Raw genomic sequence first — 17,058 nt, 5'->3', positions numbered from 1 at the left:
CGGCTGGTGTTTTATCAAGTCAGTCCAAAGTCAGCGCAGCCAGACATCTACCAGACCAGGACTTCATGCTTCCCTCTGCTGTATGGAGATGCTGATTTCATTTTTCAGCAGGACTGCCAAACAGTACACATAACTGGTTTAATGACCGAAACCCCATACAGAAGTCAAGAGGAAGATGAGAGACAGCAGAGCCAACAATGCAGACGAGCTGAAGGCCACCATCAAAGCATCCTGGGCTTCCATTACACCTCAGCAGTGCCACAGGCTGATCGCCTCCATGCCATGCCGCATTGATGGCAGTAATTCATGCAAAAGGAGCCCCGACCAAGTATGGAGGGCCTACATGGACATACTTTTCAGTAGGCCAACATTTCTGTATTTAAAAATATATATTTTTTTATTGGTCTTATGTAATATTCAAATTTTCTGAGATTCTGAATTTTGAGTTTTCGTTACCTGTAGGCCATAATCAGCAAACTCATAAGAAATAAACTCTTGAAATGTATCACCCTGTGTGTAATGAATCAATATAATATAGGAGTTCCACTTTTTGAATTACAGAAATAAATGAACGTTCTGATGAGATTCAAATTTATTGAGATGCACCTGTAAACTGCCGTTTTTGTTTTTTTCCATTCTGTCGTGGTGCATAAAACACGAGACGTCAGACAGACGGGCTTCTCCTCTGTTTGTGACGTTCAGAACTCCTGGGTGTCCTCATTCTACTCAATGCTCTTCCACCTCCATCTGTCTATTTGGGTGACGCCTTTATCCAAAGTGACTTACAACGTTTGAGATACAATGGGTGAAGTGACCTGCTTGGGGTGACACAGTGGTGTCAGTGGTGGGATCTGACCCCCCAGCCTCAGAGTCTAAGGTCCGAAGCCTTAACCACTGCGCCACATGAGCACTCGTGGGTTGTCAGCTCTCACACACACACATACACAGACAGACACGCACACACACACGGACACACAGAAACACGAGCACACATGCACACACAGGCACACGGACACACACACACACACACACACACACGTATGCACAGACACATAGACACAGGACACAGGCACACGGACACACACAGACACACACACAGACATGTATGCACAGACACATGGACACACACACACACGCACACATGTATGCACAGACACACAGACACGTGGACACAGGCACACACAGGCAGAATCCATCTCACTACTAAAGACAAAGTCAAACCGGTTTGATGCAGTCGGAGTTGGCGAGAGTCACTGGGTATGTCAGACTATGCGACTGTTCCTTATTAAAGTGCATTGCCGACGGCCACCGAACTGTTGCTACGATAACTGAAAATCGTTACAAAAGTCACCTAAAGTGACATTAGTGTGACAAATGTAAAGCCACCTTCCTTTTCTCCAACCTACAGTCTTCCCAAAACAACTTTGTGTTTTAAAACTATCATTTGAATTATTTTTGAATGGACAGGGTTTGTGCCCCAGGGTCCTACCTGTGTGCATGTTCTCCCCGTGTCTGGGTGGGTTTCCTCCCACAGTCCAAAGACACTCAGGATGACGAACTGGTGACAATAATGTGGTTACAGTGTGTGGTTTGGGTGGAGGTGTGTGTTTGTGTGTGTGTATTTGCCCTGTGATGGGCTGGCGTCCTGTCCAGGGTTTGTTCCTGCCTTGCACCCTATGCTAGCTGGGATGGGCTCCAGCAAATCCCCCAAGTGACCCTATTCAGGACTAAACAGGTTACAGTAAGTAAGTGCCGGCCATTAGGCAATGACCCAATTTCTATTTTAAATTGAAGCCATGCAATAACTCAGATAAAGTGAATACGTTTTTCAGACACTAATTAAAAATGCTATTTAAAACTGCACATTTAAAATGGCTGTTGTGGAGGTGAAGGCCACTTTCATCTTTGATCACAGGCCCAGGACCGACTATCATTGTCTAGACACACATAACGCAATTAGGGCAGCCACAAACACTGCCATCGGAATGCCAGTAGTAACACATCGGGCAGCCTTCGATCTCTCAGAGTCAGGGTCCGCTGCAAAACACAAAAAAAGTAAGTAAATAAATAAATAAATACATCTCTCTATTACATACAAAAATCCTGGGATGAGACAAGGCATTTTCAGAGAGATAATTTCACGTCCCGCAAGACAAGACTTTGTGCCAACAGATGAATTGAAAACCTAACAGGTCTAAATGGGGGTGGAAATAAAAGACAAAGATTAGATGACAAAGTAGAACATCGTAAAGAGGTTCAAAAACGTTGGTGTGATACACATGCAGAGCAGGTTAGCGATGATGAAAGTACTAAAATTCAAGAGTCTCAAAAAACTGATAGTAAAAATCGTATTAGCGCTAACGAATGGAAATTATTACTCGGTGAAATAACAGAACAACGAAAAGAGATTGAATATATGGACATAGGTGATATGACAGAAGTATGTAGATCTTGTTCGGATTTAAACTTTAAGTCAGAGACTCGTAGATCGCCTAATTTGTGTTGCCATCATGGAGAAGTAGTGTTTCTTCTCAATGAAGAGGCGTATCAGCGAGAATTAAAAGATTTGTTGTTAGGTGAAAGTGAAATCCACATACGCGAACGGCAGAGATGTGAAGTTGCTGGTGCGCCCACGGTCCACTCACTTCTCATTCGTGTGAATACTATTGTCAGGCACAGTTCCTGCGCTCTCAGCTCCAAGCGGGGTCGGAAATAAAAGACAAAGAGTAGAAGACAGAGTAGAACGTCGTAAAGAGGTTCAAAAACGCTGCTGGCGCGATACACTTGCAGAGCAGGTTAGAGATAATGAAAGTACGATAATTCAAGAGTCTCAAAAAACTGATAGTAAAGACAGCATTAGTGCTAACAAACGGAAATTATTACTCAATGAAATAACGGAACAGCGAAAAGAGATCAAATATATGGACATCGGCGATATGACAGAAGTATGTAGATAATGTATGGCTTTAAACTTTAAGTCAGAGACTCGTAGATCGTATAATTCATGTTGCCATCAGGGAAAAGTAGTGTTGCCTCCCAATAAAGAGGCGTATCCACGAGAATTAAATTTGATGAAAATGAAATCCACAAACACGAGAAGCAAAATATCCGAATCTACGATAATCTGTTCACGATTTACACAATTCAGGACCATACGCTATGAGAATTTGTGGTCCCGCAAATTAAAGCAACGACAAGTTTAATTTCGAAGAAACCACAATTCGGTCAGGTTTATATTTATGATCACGGAGGAGCGATGCAACATAGAATCGAAAGAGTTAAACGATCGGACATATTAGAAATTCTACAGCCAATAATGGAAACAAATCCATATGTCCAAAAGTATCACACTGTACGTGAAATTTATCTGAAAAACACGGACAAAGAAGTTTTCTTGGATTTCTATATGAATCTGAAAGATCACGCTCGCATATATAATAAAAAGGAACATATGACGAATTGTCAGCAATAAGCGTTTCGAAAGATGGAGATATCAAAGACAGAGTTGATATTTGTGTTTATCCAAAAGCACAGCATGATTCGTCACAAACGGCAGATCCGGGAAATGACTAGCGCATAGGGGGCTGGCGAGCGAAACGAGCAGAGGGGCAGAGCCCCATAGTCTCTCTATTGTAAAAAAAAATCTTGGAAGGAGACAAGATGAAATTTTCTCTGAAAGACAGTTACACATCCTATGAGATGAGACGCAGTACACATGCAGAGCAGGCCAGTAAATAAATAAATCAATAATCAAACACTGGGAGAGATGACAGAAGAATGGCAGGATATGCCATCAGGACATTGAGGAGTCACTGCATGGCACACACACACACATACACGCGGACTCTAGGTCTTCACTTAGGACAGGTCGGTCAAGTAGATTTGGGCCTGAGCTGTGCGTCAAAGGTGGGAATGGTAGGGGTAGATCATTTCTGTAGCTCAACCCCCCAAGGCTCAAAGACCCGGCACCCTGTAACAGAATGTGACAGCACCCATAAATGTGAAGTTTCATTTGCTTTGAGTTGTAATCAGGTGAGCAGTTTGGTCCTCCTGCTTTTAGAATTCTCAGACGGTCGTGTGAAAAAGTAAATACACCCCAAGGTTGTTCCTCAACACATTGAGGTTTCTGGTATACTTTGTTAATCCCCCCCAGGAGTAGATTGTCTTTTCACATAAACTTTTGGGGGGTTCAGAGTACAGGGTTCTCTATTCTTATTTGCATTTTGGACTAATTTATTGAAATACTTTTTTTTTTTTTTGGTCAAGATATTCTTGTTGGCACCACTGGCCATGTCACATGCTCTGTCTCCATCCTGGGGCTGGCATCAGTGAAGCAGTGAATGAGCGCCCACTATTGTGGGCCTAGCAGGCCAGTGTGTGCCTGACTGCTCCACTTGTCCTCATGATTATACGACTTTCTTGTCGACTTAGACTAAGAGAGAGTCAAGGCTGTCAAAGAGTGGGGTCTGTTAAAGCCCCCTGAGGCACTCCTCGTGTCAGGAAATAACTTGCTGTTTGTATTAACACATTTCTAACTGTCATTTTACACCAAAGTTGTACTCCATCCTCATAAACCTTCTCCACGGAAAATCCAAATCTAGAAAGCCGAATGTGCGTTTTTCACTTTGCAAATCCCCGTCTCCAGCAAATTGCGTGCAGGTGCCCCGTCTCTCCACCAAGGGGGTCACCACAGGCTGCGCTCCATTCAGAAACTGAGTTGGTGTCCCCAATGCATGGGCACGCTGGGTAGTTGTCCGCTGGCCCCACGCTAATCTGTGTATGTTGTGACTTGCTGAGTGGTTGTGTAGGTAGGGACCCCAGTGCACTGCTTTGTCTGGGGGGGCCTATAATGCTGTTAAGATGGCACTGGGAGCCCCCTTTAGTGTTATATAAAAATACAGAATTTTTTTTTATTCCGTAAGATTCTGTGCTGTTTGCCTGGGATTACCATGGATTCAGACAATATCGAGACCCCCCCTTGACTTTGTGTTGCAGATTTCATTTTAAATGAACACATCTGCCTTTTTCTCCCCCCCAGCAGATGACACTCCATGATGACGAAGTGACAATGTGTTTTTGGAAAGGTTTGCAAAGTTATTAAAAGCCAAAAACTGAAATTGCTCATTTCTAGAAGTATCCAGAACCCTTCACTGTGGTCCTCCAAATTGTGCTCAGGTCCACCCTGCTCGCTTTAATTCCCCTCAAGACGTGTCGAGAACTTGTCGGGGGTCCAAATGTGGCCAGCTGAGCTGACTGGACTCCATTTAGAGAGGCCACATGTGTAGCTGCGTATAGAAGGTCCTGCCATTCACAGCACACAAAACGCCATGAAGGCCCCGGGCTCTCTCTGTAGACCTCCACTATCAAACTGAGGTGAGGTGAAGATCAGGGCAAGCGGCTCAGACCATCTGTAAAGCTGTGAACAGAGAAGTTTGGAACCACCAGGAATCTTCATAGATTGGCATGTTGGGCCAAAGCGGTAACCAGGCAAGAAGAGCCTTGGTCAGGGACATCACCAGGAACCTAGTGGTCGCTCTGACAGAGCTTCAGAAGGCCTCTGCTGCGATGGGAGAAACTGGCAGAAAGACCACCATTTATGGAAAAGTAGCTAGACAGAAGCCAATGCTGAGTAAAAGAAATGACAGTTTAAGGAGCTCAAAGAACACAAGGAAGAAGAGTCTCACGACTGACGAGATAAAAATTGAACTCTTTGGGGCAGAACTTCAAGCTTGAAGAGCAGGCACTGCTTAGCACCTGTCTAATGACACCCTGCAGTGAAACATGGTGATGGCAAGGTCTAGCATGAACATGGAGACTGGCCAGAATTAAGGAAAGAATAAATGAAGTCAAACTCAGAGAGGTCTGCACACCACCTCGCACTAGTGGACCACCTTTCAGCACAATAGTACTGGAGTGGCTTCAGGTCAAGTCCCTGAGTGTCCCTGAGTGTCCCAGTCCAGACTTACACCCCACAGGTCATCTGTGGAGACACCTGAAGATGGCAGTTCAAACACGCTTCCCATCCCATCTAAAGGAGCTTGAGAGGATCTGAGAGGAGGAATGGCATAAACTGAGCAAATCCAGAGGTGCAAAGCTTGTAGAGACTCACCCAAGAAGACCCAAAGCTGGAATTGAGGGGCTTCTATAAAGTACTGAACTGAGGGTCTGAATATTTATAGGAATGCGAGATTTCAGTTTTTTGACTTTTAATAAATTTGCAAACCGTTCTGAAAAGATGTTTCCACTTTGTCATGATGGGTTGCGGAGTGCAGACTGATGGGAGAAAAAAAATATTTCTGAAAACTTTCTGAATTCACTGTATTTGAATTCTTTAATTTCTCACCCTACATTAGCTGCACGGGAGACACGGCGATCAAGCAATTACTAAAACAGCGTTTCTCAACCTTTAAGTATTTGCAACCCGAGTTTTCATAACAGTTTTAATCGCACCCCCCTAACTTTTTTTGAAAGGAGCCCACTAATACTAATTTGTTCTTTTTAAATTAATGATATATCATAGATGCATATTTTATTATACCTGCTTAACTTTTATCGACATTTATCTAACTCTATATTTATTTTTGTAGTATCAATGTAGTTTAAGTTAATTTGTTTTGGTTTCAATAGATGTATTTGTCATATTTTTGATTCTTATTTTCTTTTTTTTTCACATCTTCTGGGCCTGCCCCACAATTTGAGAACCACTGTACTAAAACAAGTCATTAAGTCGGCTACCAAAACTCACCTAAGATGGTTGCTTTGAAGGAGTCCTGGACGTCTTGGCTGGTCTGCTGCCCAAATACTAGCTGTGCCACGCACTTATACTCGGTGCCACTGTCCACCGCCCTGGGCTGAATTGTCCAGTTTATGGATTTATTTACGGGTCTGGCGTTGGAGTCTTCAGGAAAAAAGTCATAGTGAAGCAGCTGGTCGCCTTTGTACCACATCACTTGAAGGTACTTGGATGGAGCGATGTTCTCACTACGGCAGCCCAGGGTGTAATTCCTTCCCTCAGTCATAGTGGTGTTGGAATCTTGAGGTGTGATTTTGACTTTACTTGGAAGCTCTGTGAAGAGAAGCACACCCAGTCCGGTGATTAGTAGGGAGGTTTGGCCGAGGTGACTCCCATGAGCCCAGTGGGCATTTGTGTCCTAAGAACTGGAGTCACAAAAACTCAGCTACCATGCCCAACATGTCACGGCTCCTCACATTTGGGTGGGACATCGGTGGGCAAATTAAAAAAAGTAAGAATGAGGCTGAGATTACAACTTCTATAGATGCAAACGTTGAACTCAACACAAACCTTATTATCTTTAAGGGAATTTTCCACCCAAAATTGATATTTTCATACGTTACTTACTTACCCCATGCAGTTTGTACTGACGGCCAAAAATAAAAAATGAATCTCATATTTTCATGCAGAATGGAGAGAAAAAACTTATATGATATAATAGAAGCCAATAGTGACCAATGTTGCACATGGCAAACGCTGTAAAAAACGTCACCCGTCACATAATCCCCACGTCAGCTGCCCAGCTGCTCAAAACGCGTTCTTTTATGCCTGCACTTCTTACGGGTGGGGTTTGACGGTGATATCCCCCTCTAGTGGCCATTATTTAAAGTGCTTATGGGACTCCCACTCAATGACCGAGGTGGCCAGCAGCTGAAGAGTCCAGGCAAACACAAAGATGATCACTGAGTTCACCATCAGAGTCACAGCCTCTCAAAGACCCCCATCATGAGGACACCGTCAAACGGCGTCCATTATTTCGACGAGTGAAGAAACCCTGGCAGTTTAAGAGACTCGCTGACAGTTTGATACAGTGGTGGGAAATGCCCTACGCTTTATGGGTACACCACCTGCCAGCTCTTTAATGGCACTATATGGTCCTCCATTTCACTCAGCGACATTGATTCTTTGCAGATGACGTTGGTCCTTTGTGCTTTGAAGAATTTCCTAATATGAAGAAAGTATCTGCAATGGTAGGCAGCAGGACGCCAACAGATTAAGGAAGCCTGGACTTAGGTTGTGCTACCGGACGTATGCAGTCCTTTAAAAATCATCAGCCATCACAAATCTGTTACCATCTCTTTGTGGTTATTTGGTTTATGGAGTAGTGATGTGCAGTGAAAGAACAATCCCACACTTTTGTACTTGTCCTGGTCTCTGAACGAACGTACTGGTCCACTGATATTAAAGAACGGGGCTTTTCGAGGCATGTGCAGTGCGTGCTGCGTTTTATATTGCATTCTGCAACACTCCAGAGCTACCATCTTAACTCCACTTAAATGGCTGCTGTCTTTGGGAAACAGCCAATCAGTAAACGGTCATGATGACAGCTAGCCAATGACTGGCCAAGCACCTCCTGCTGATCGGCTCACTCTGACTGTGAGGCTACGACCATCTCAGTACTCAGACTGATAGAATGAACCAGTACGCCCCCTACTGATCTGCAGAACAATTGCGAGTTCGTTCACAAAGTGCAGACAAGAGACTCGCAGCACATTCAACCACAGCATTAATAAAGTAACAGCGTGAGGTCGAGCTTTTAGTCACAGGACCCCTAAACTGTGGACTGGTCTGCCTGCACCTATAAGAGATGCCCCTTCGACTTCAGTTTAGCACACCCTGACTAGAGCTGCTGATTAACTGTGCAGACTGCACTCTATTATTAGACATTAAAACATAAGCAATATGATATTTAGTATTTGTTCCCAACCCTCACCTATTCTGCTTTTCTTCTCGGTGGGGCCTGTTGTGCTAACAGCACACACACACACAAAACAAGCCAGACAACACGCCCCAAAAACAAACAAGAACAAGTAAAAAATTTAAAACACAAAAAGCTGAACAACCTAACACATGCAAGGCCCAGGGATTCACACACACCAAAGGAACATTTTACAGGCCAAAAAACACCACATTCCCAAAAGGGGCCCGGGCCCCCGGACCACCCCCACCAACCAGCAGAAGATCACAACACAACCCCCTTGGCCACGGGGGTTGAAACACTTCCTCTGGACCCAAAGCACCTTTGATGCATCTTTTCGGTTTTGAACCCACCTTTTGACTCACTTTCTTTTGTCCACCCGCCCCAATTTACACCCTTTCACAAGCCTATTTTAAATGACTTTATTCCCTGGTAAACCACCCCCTTTCCCAAACCCTTTAAATTTCTTCCCCTTTGGTTTTAAACCCCCCTTAATCATTTTCTTTGTTCCAGCCCACCTTTATGTTTCCTTCCTTTTCTTCCACCTCCATCTGTCTATTTGGGTGACGCCTTTATCCAAAGTGACTTACAACGTTTGAGATACAATGGGTGAAGTGACCTGCTTGGGGTGACACAGTGGTGTCAGTGGTGGGATCTGACCCCCCAGCCTCAGAGTCTAAGGTCCGAAGCCTTAACCACTGCGCCACATGAGCACTCATGGGTTGTCAGCTCTCACACACACACATACACAGACAGACACGCACACACACACGGACACACAGAAACATGAGCACACATGCACACACAGGCACACGGACACACACAGACACACACACAGACATGTATGCACAGACACATGGACACACACACACACGCACACATGTATGCACAGACACACAGACACGTGGACACAGGCACACACAGGCAGAATCCATCTCACTACTAAAGACAAAGTCAAACCGGTTTGATGCAGTCGGAGTTGGCGAGAGTCACTGGGTATGTCAGACTATGCGACTGTTCCTTATTAAAGTGCATTGCCGACGGCCACCGAACTGTTGCTACGATAACTGAAAATCGTTACAAAAGTCACCTAAAGTGACATTAGTGTGACAAATGTAAAGCCACCTTCCTTTTCTCCAACCTACAGTCTTCCCAAAACAACTTTGTGTTTTAAAACTATCATTTGAATTATTTTTGAATGGACAGGGTTTGTGCCCCAGGGTCCTACCTGTGTGCATGTTCTCCCCGTGTCTGGGTGGGTTTCTCCCACAGTCCAAAGACACTCAGGATGACGAACTGGTGACAATAATGTGGTTACAGTGTGTGGTTTGGGTGGAGGTGTGTGTTTGTGTGTGTGTATTTGCCCTGTGATGGGCTGGCGTCCCTGTCCAGGGTTTGTTCCTGCCTTGCACCCTATGCTAGCTGGGATGGGCTCCAGCAAATCCCCCAAGTGACCCTATTCAGGACTAAACAGGTTACAGTAAGTAAGTGCCGGCCATTAGGCAATGACCCAATTTCTATTTTAAATTGAAGCCATGCAATAACTCAGATAAAGTGAATACGTTTTTCAGACACTAATTAAAAATGCTATTTAAAAACTGCACATTTAAAATGGCTGTTGTGGAGGTGAAGGCCACTTTCATCTTTGATCACAGGCCCAGGACCGACTATCATTGTCTAGACACACATAACGCAATTAGGGCAGCCACAAACACTGCCATCGGAATGCCAGTAGTAACACATCGGGCAGCCTTCGATCTCTCAGAGTCAGGGTCCGCTGCAAAACACAAAAAAAGTAAGTAAATAAATAAATAAATACATCTCTCTATTACATACAAAAATCCTGGGATGAGACAAGGCATTTTCAGAGAGATAATTTCACGTCCCGCAAGACAAGACTTTGTGCCAACAGATGAATTGAAAACCTAACAGGTCTAAATGGGGGTGGAAATAAAAGACAAAGATTAGATGACAAAGTAGAACATCGTAAAGAGGTTCAAAAACGTTGGTGTGATACACATGCAGAGCAGGTTAGCGATGATGAAAGTACTAAAATTCAAGAGTCTCAAAAAACTGATAGTAAAAATCGTATTAGCGCTAACGAATGGAAATTATTACTCGGTGAAATAACAGAACAACGAAAAGAGATTGAATATATGGACATAGGTGATATGACAGAAGTATGTAGATCTTGTTCGGATTTAAACTTTAAGTCAGAGACTCGTAGATCGCCTAATTTGTGTTGCCATCATGGAGAAGTAGTGTTTCTTCTCAATGAAGAGGCGTATCAGCGAGAATTAAAAGATTTGTTGTTAGGTGAAAGTGAAATCCACATACGCGAACGGCAGAGATGTGAAGTTGCTGGTGCGCCCACGGTCCACTCACTTCTCATTCGTGTGAATACTATTGTCAGGCACAGTTCCTGCGCTCTCAGCTCCAAGCGGGGTCGGAAATAAAAGACAAAGAGTAGAAGACAGAGTAGAACGTCGTAAAGAGGTTCAAAAACGCTGGCGCGATACACTTGCAGAGCAGGTTAGAGATAATGAAAGTACGATAATTCAAGAGTCTCAAAAAACTGATAGTAAAGACAGCATTAGTGCTAACAAACGGAAATTATTACTCAATGAAATAACGGAACAGCGAAAAGAGATCAAATATATGGACATCGGCGATATGACAGAAGTATGTAGATAATGTATGGCTTTAAACTTTAAGTCAGAGACTCGTAGATCGTATAATTCATGTTGCCATCAGGGAAAAGTAGTGTTGCCTCCCAATAAAGAGCGTATCCACGAGAATTAAATTTGATGAAAATGAAATCCACAAACACGAGAAGCAAAATATCCGAATCTACGATAATCTGTTCACGATTTACACAATTCAGGACCATACGCTATGAGAATTTGTGGTCCCGCAAATTAAAGCAACGACAAGTTTAATTTCGAAGAAACCACAATTCGGTCAGGTTTATATTTATGATCACGGAGGAGCGATGCAACATAGAATCGAAAGAGTTAAACGATCGGACATATTAGAAATTCTACAGCCAATAATGGAAACAAATCCATATGTCCAAAAGTATCACACTGTACGTGAAATTTATCTGAAAAACACGGACAAAGAAGTTTTCTTGGATTTCTATATGAATCTGAAAGATCACGCTCGCATATATAATAAAAAGGAACATATGACGAATTGTCAGCAATAAGCGTTTCGAAAGATGGAGATATCAAAGACAGAGTTGATATTTGTGTTTATCCAAAAGCACAGCATGATTCGTCACAAACGGCAGATCCGGGAAATGACTAGCGCATAGGGGCTGGCGAAGCGACGCAGAGGGGCAGAGCCCCATAGTCTCTATTGTAAAAAAAAATCTTGGAAGGAGACAAGATGAAATTTTCTCTGAAAGACAGTTACACATCCTATGAGATGAGACGCAGTACACATGCAGAGCAGGCCAGTAAATAAATAAATCAATAATCAAACACTGGGAGAGATGACAGAAGAATGGCAGGATATGCCATCAGGACATTGAGGAGTCACTGCATGGCACACACACACACATACACGCGGACTCTAGGTCTTCACTTAGGACAGGTCGGTCAAGTAGATTTGGGCCTGAGCTGTGCGTCAAAGGTGGGAATGGTAGGGGTAGATCATTTCTGTAGCTCAACCCCCCAAGGCTCAAAGACCCGGCACCCTGTAACAGAATGTGACAGCACCCATAAATGTGAAGTTTCATTTGCTTTGAGTTGTAATCAGGTGAGCAGTTTGGTCCTCCTGCTTTTAGAATTCTCAGACGGTCGTGTGAAAAAGTAAATACACCCCAAGGTTGTTCCTCAACACATTGAGGTTTCTGGTATACTTTGTTAATCCCCCCCAGGAGTAGATTGTCTTTTCACATAAACTTTTGGGGGGTTCAGAGTACAGGGTTCTCTATTCTTATTTGCATTTTGGACTAATTTATTGAAATACTTTTTTTTGGTCAAGATATTCTTGTTGGCACCACTGGCCATGTCACATGCTCTGTCTCCATCCTGGGGCTGGCATCAGTGAAGCAGTGAATGAGCGCCCACTATTGTGGGCCTAGCAGGCCAGTGTGTGCCTGACTGCTCCACTTGTCCTCATGATTATACGACTTTCTTGTCGACTTAGACTAAGAGAGAGTCAAGGCTGTCAAAGAGTGGGGTCTGTTAAAGCCCCCTGAGGCACTCCTCGTGTCAGGAAATAACTTGCTGTTTGTATTAACACATTTCTAACTGTCATTTTACACCAAAGTTGTACTCCATCCTCATAAACCTTCTCCACGGAAAATCCAAATCTAGAAAGCCGAATGTGCGTTTTTCACTTTGCAAATCCCCGTCTCCAGCAAATTGCGTGCAGGTGCCCCGTCTCTCCACCAAGGGGGTCACCACAGGCTGCGCTCCATTCAGAAACTGAGTTGGTGTCCCCAATGCATGGGCACGCTGGGTAGTTGTCCGCTGGCCCCACGCTAATCTGTGTATGTTGTGACTTGCTGAGTGGTTGTGTAGGTAGGGACCCCAGTGCACTGCTTTGTCTGGGGGGGCCTATAATGCTGTTAAGATGGCACTGGGAGCCCCCTTTAGTGTTATATAAAAATACAGAATTTTTTTTTTTTTATTCCGTAAGATTCTGTGCTGTTTGCCTGGGATTACCATGGATTCAGACAATATCGAGACCCCCCCTTGACTTTGTGTTGCAGATTTCATTTTAAATGAACACATCTGCCTTTTTCTCCCCCCCAGCAGATGACACTCCATGATGACGAAGTGACAATGTGTTTTTGGAAAGGTTTGCAAAGTTATTAAAAGCCAAAAACTGAAATTGCTCATTTCTAGAAGTATCCAGAACCCTTCACTGTGGTCCTCCAAATTGTGCTCAGGTCCACCCTGCTCGCTTTAATTCCCCTCAAGACGTGTCGAGAACTTGTCGGGGGTCCAAATGTGGCCAGCTGAGCTGACTGGACTCCATTTAGAGAGGCCACATGTGTAGCTGCGTATAGAAGGTCCTGCCATTCACAGCACACAAAACGCCATGAAGGCCCCGGGCTCTCTCTGTAGACCTCCACTATCAAACTGAGGTGAGGTGAAGATCAGGGCAAGCGGCTCAGACCATCTGTAAAGCTGTGAACAGAGAAGTTTGGAACCACCAGGAATCTTCATAGATTGGCATGTTGGGCCAAAGCGAGTAACCAGGCAAGAAGAGCCTTGGTCAGGGACATCACCAGGAACCTAGTGGTCGCTCTGACAGAGCTTCAGAAGGCCTCTGCTGCGATGGGAGAAACTGGCAGAAAGACCACCATTTATGGAAAAGTAGCTAGACAGAAGCCAATGCTGAGTAAAAGAAATGACAGTTTAAGGAGCTCAAAGAACACAAGGAAGAAGAGTCTCACGACTGACGAGATAAAAATTGAACTCTTTGGGGCAGAACTTCAAGCTTGAAGAGCAGGCACTGCTTAGCACCTGTCTAATGACACCCTGCAGTGAAACATGGTGATGGCAAGGTCTAGCATGAACATGGAGACTGGCCAGAATTAAGGAAAGAATAAATGAAGTCAAACTCAGAGAGGTCTGCACACCACCTCGCACTAGTGGACCACCTTTCAGCACAATAGTACTGGAGTGGCTTCAGGTCAAGTCCCTGAGTGTCCCTGAGTGTCCCAGTCCAGACTTACACCCCACAGGTCATCTGTGGAGACACCTGAAGATGGCAGTTCAAACACGCTTCCCATCCCATCTAAAGGAGCTTGAGAGGATCTGAGAGGAGGAATGGCATAAACTGAGCAAATCCAGAGGTGCAAAGCTTGTAGAGACTCACCCAAGAAGACCCAAAGCTGGAATTGAGGGGCTTCTATAAAGTACTGAACTGAGGGTCTGAATATTTATAGGAATGCGAGATTTCAGTTTTTTGACTTTTAATAAATTTGCAAACCGTTCTGAAAAGATGTTTCCACTTTGTCATGATGGGTTGCGGAGTGCAGACTGATGGGAGAAAAAAAATATTTCTGAAAACTTTCTGAATTCACTGTATTTGAATTCTTTAATTTCTCACCCTACATTAGCTGCACGGGAGACACGGCGATCAAGCAATTACTAAAACAGCGTTTCTCAACCTTTAAGTATTTGCAACCCGAGTTTTCATAACAGTTTTAATCGCACCCCCCTAACTTTTTTTGAAAGGAGCCCACTAATACTAATTTGTTCTTTTTAAATTAATGATATATCATAGATGCATATTTTATTATACCTGCTTAACTTTTATCGACATTTATCTAACTCTATATTTATTTTTGTAGTATCAATGTAGTTTAAGTTAATTTGTTTTGGTTTCAATAGATGTATTTGTCATATTTTTGATTCTTATTTTCTTTTTTTTTCACATCTTCTGGGCCTGCCCCACAATTTGAGAACCACTGTACTAAAACAAGTCATTAAGTCGGCTACCAAAACTCACCTAAGATGGTTGCTTTGAAGGAGTCCTGGACGCCTTGGCTGGTCTGCTGCCCAAATACTAGCTGTGCCACGACTTATACTCGGTGCCACTGTCCACCGCCCTGGGCTGAATTGTCCAGTTTATGGATTTATTTACGGGTCTGGCGTTGGAGTCTTCAGGAAAAAAGTCATAGTGAAGCAGCTGGTCGCCTTTGTACCACATCACTTGAAGGTACTTGGATGGAGCGATGTTCTCAATACGGCAGCCCAGGGTGTAATTCCTTCCCTCAGTCATAGTGGTGTTGGAATCTTGAGGTGTGATTTTGACTTTACTTGGAAGCTCTGTGAAGAGAAGCACACCCAGTCCGGTGATTAGTAGGGAGGTTTGGCCGAGGTGACTCCCATGAGCCCAGTGGGCATTTGTGTCCTAAGAACTGGAGTCACAAAAACTCAGCTACCATGCCCAACATGTCACGGCTCCTCACATTTGGGTGGGACATCGGTGGGCAAATTAAAAAAAGTAAGAATGAGGCTGAGATTACAACTTCTATAGATGCAAACGTTGAACTCAACACAAACCTTATTATCTTTAAGGGAATTTTCCACCCAAAATTGATATTTTTCATACGTTACTTACTTACCCCATGCAGTTTGTACTGACGGCCAAAAATAAAAAATGAATCTCATATTTTCATGCAGAATGGAGAGAAAAAACTTATATGATATAATAGAAGCCAATAGTGACCAATGTTGCACATGGCAAACGCTGTAAAAAACGTCACCCGTCACATAATCCCCACGTCAGCTGCCCAGCTGCTCAAATCGCGTTCTTTTATGCCTGCACTTCTTACGGGTGGGGTTTGACGGTGATATCCCCCTCTAGTGGCCATTATTTAAAGTGCTTATGGGACTCCCACTCAATGACCGAGGTGGCCAGCAGCTGAAGAGTCCAGGCAAACACAAAGATGATCACTGAGTTCACCATCAGAGTCACAGCCTCTCAAAGACCCCCACATCATGAGGACACCGTCAAACGGCGTCCATTATTTCGACGAGTGAAGAAACCCTGGCAGTTTAAGAGACTCGCTGACAGTTTGATACAGTGGTGGGAAATGCCCTACGCTTTATGGGTACACCACCTGCCAGCTCTTTAATGGCACTATATGGTCCTCCATTTCACTCAGCGACATTGATTCTTTGCAGATGACGTTGGTCCTTTGTGCTTTGAAGAATTTCCTAATATGAAGAAAGTATCTGCAATGGTAGGCAGCAGGACGCCAACAGATTAAGGAAGCCTGGACTTAGGTTGTGCTACCGGACGTATGCAGTCCTTTAAAAATCATCAGCCATCACAAATCTGTTACCATCTCTTTGTGGTTATTTGGTTTATGGAGTAGTGATGTGCAGTGAAAGAACAATCCCACACTTTTGTACTTGTCCTGGTCTCTGAACGAACGTACTGGTCCACTGATATTAAAGAACGGGGCTTTTCGAGGCATGTGCAGTGCGTGCTGCGTTTTATATTGCATTCTGCAACACTCCAGAGCTACCATCTTAACTCCACTTAAATGGCTGCTGTCTTTGGGAAACAGCCAATCAGTAAACGGTCATGATGACAGCTAGCCAATGACTGGCCAAGCACCTCCTGCTGATCGGCTCACTCTGACTGTGAGGCTACGACCATCTCAGTACTCAGACTGATAGAATGAACCAGTACGCCCCCTACTGATCTGCAGAACAATTGCGAGTTCGTTCACAAAGTGCAGACAAGAGACTCGCAGCACATTCAACCACAGCATTAATAAAGTAACAGCGTGAGGTCGAGCTTTTAGTCACAGGACCCCTAAACTGTGGACTGGTCTGCCTGCACCTATAAGAGATGCCCCTTCGACTTC

General features: G+C 44.0%; 2 long non-coding RNA genes across 2 annotated transcripts; both read right to left on the bottom strand.

The window, feature by feature from the left end:
* Positions 1-633: 633 nt before the first annotated feature.
* LOC120539970 lies at positions 634-9,469 on the bottom strand. The gene is made up of 2 exons (XR_005635736.1): positions 9,257-9,469; positions 634-741 (listed from the first exon to the last, which is right to left on the bottom strand). It is a non-coding gene; the product is annotated as an uncharacterized LOC120539970 (long non-coding RNA).
* A 792-nt stretch (positions 9,470-10,261) lies between these two features.
* LOC120539969 lies at positions 10,262-15,230 on the bottom strand. The gene is made up of 2 exons (XR_005635735.1): positions 15,186-15,230; positions 10,262-10,488 (listed from the first exon to the last, which is right to left on the bottom strand). It is a non-coding gene; the product is annotated as an uncharacterized LOC120539969 (long non-coding RNA).
* Between the last annotated feature and the right edge of the window lie 1,828 nt (positions 15,231-17,058).

Source organism: Polypterus senegalus, chromosome 12 (genome assembly GCF_016835505.1).
Source record: "Polypterus senegalus isolate Bchr_013 chromosome 12, ASM1683550v1, whole genome shotgun sequence".
Classification (NCBI taxonomy): domain Eukaryota; kingdom Metazoa; phylum Chordata; class Cladistia; order Polypteriformes; family Polypteridae; genus Polypterus; species Polypterus senegalus.
This window is presented reverse-complemented; position numbering and strand designations above follow the sequence as displayed.